Consider the following 2,196-nt stretch of genomic DNA (forward strand, 5'->3'; position numbering starts at 1 on the left):
CTCCTAGGTTCAAGCAGTCTTCCTGTCTCAGCCTCCCAGGTAGCTAGGACTATAGGCATGTGCCACCACTCCTGGTTAATTTTTTTTTTTTAATTTAGTTTATAGAAACAGGTCTCCCCATGTTGCCCAGACAGGTCTGAAACTCCTGGCCTCAGGTGATCCTCCTGCCATGGCCTCCCAAGGCTCTGGGATTACAGGTGTGAGCCACCACACCTGGCTGTAATCCATATTCTAATTATGACTTTTAAAACATTCAATCTAGAAAAGTAATTACCTCTTAATAGGTTTATTCATTTATTAAATTGATTTTCACTCTAAAATGTTTATGTTCTTATGTAAACAGAACAGATCTAATTGATCAGTTTAACAAAGCACCGCAGTTATACACAGTGGTAAAATCTTTTCCTAATCCTTATTCAAATTTAAAGTGCCAGGTCATTGTTGGGAAAGAATTACTAATTCTTCAAATTATCCTGACAATCCTATCCCTTCAAATATTGTTTTTCAACCTAAAAATATAATTTGTGGGGAGCTGGTAGTGCAAACTATTAAATGGAATTAGCACAAATACAGACAGAGAATTACTAACAAATTCATGTCATTTTGAATGGTGAATCCATGTGTCCCCTAGTAGTCACTCTTTCTCTTCCTAAATAATCACAAACCACCCACTTTGAAAGCCATTCCAGGATTTTGCCTTTAGTGACTGCCAAGTTCTCTTCTAGGGTTGACAGAATTGAGCACCTTATTCAAACCAGCAAATCTTCAGTCTTCCAGCTCTTGTGTTGTCCACATTTTGGTGAAAATGATGGCAACAAATGAATTATCTCATCAGTAAGACTTCTCCTCAGCTGTAATCCCTATAGGCCAAGAGCTTTAAACACAAGGAGCACGTCCAGTATTTTCTAAGCACTATCTCCCCTATCAAGAGCTTTTCTTGTCTCTTAACCATTTTGTCACCTTTTCTGGTCAGAATACCATTCTTCTGGAAAGCACTATGAAAAATGGGATTTGGGTAGATCCTTTATGCCTTGCTTTGGCTTTTCCCTTAACATTATACCATCCATATCAGCGAGTCTAGTCACTGCCATTGTTATGAAAAGCAAGGAAGAGAATAAAAGAGCTGGGTAACTTCCTTCCAGTTCTTCTTTCTGCCTCTTAGAAGCAATTAACATTCAGCTTTTTTCTCTCCATACTTCTCTCCCCAACCATTTCTTGATAGGGAAATTCTCTCAGAATTAGTGTAAGGTGTAAATAAGGCAATATATGTAAAAGCCTCTGAACAGTGCTTAGCACATACATAGTGCTCAATAAATTTTAGCTATTATTAACATTTATCTAAGCTAATCTGTAATTTAAAAATAAATAAGTTTTTTCAACACATGGTGCTAGAATAACTGAATATCAACATGCAAAAGAATTAAGTTGGATGCCTTCCTCACACCACATCCAAAAGTGTGTAGATTATAGACTTAAATGTAAGAGCTAAAACTATAAAATGCTTAGAAGAAAATATAGATATAAATCTTCATGAACTTAGGTTAAGCAAAGCTTTCTTAGAGATGTGACACGAAAAACATCAGTGACAAAAGAAAAAATAGATAAATTGGAGTTCATAAAAATTAAATACTTTTGCACTTCAAAGGACACCATCAAGAAAGATAAAAGACAACCCACAGGAGAGATATTTGCAAATCATATACAGTTATGTGCCACATAATGATGTTTCAGTCAATGACAGATCACATATACTATAGTGGTCCCATAAGATTATAATACCAAATTATTACTGTATCTTTTCTATGGTTAGATATGTTTAGATACATAAATACTTATAATTGTGTTATAATTGTCTACAGTATTCAGTACAGTAACATGCTGTACAGGTTTGTAGTGCAGGAGCAACAGGCTGTATACCCTATCTATAGTCTAGGTGTGTGGTAGGCTATACCATCGAGGTTTATGTAACCACACTCTATGATGTTCGCACAAAATCACCTAATGATGTATTTCTTAGAATATATCCTTGTCATTAAGCAACACATGATTGTATCTCATAAGAGACTGGTATCCAGAATATATATAAAAACCTCTTATGACAATAATAAAAAGACAAATAATCCAATTAAAATGACAAAAGATCTAAATAGACATTGTTCCAAACAAGACACGTAAATGGACAGTAAGCAAATGAAA

Source organism: Propithecus coquereli, unplaced genomic scaffold (genome assembly GCF_000956105.1).
Source record: "Propithecus coquereli isolate 6110/MARCELLA unplaced genomic scaffold, Pcoq_1.0 Scaffold285, whole genome shotgun sequence".
Lineage (NCBI taxonomy): Eukaryota > Metazoa > Chordata > Mammalia > Primates > Indriidae > Propithecus > Propithecus coquereli.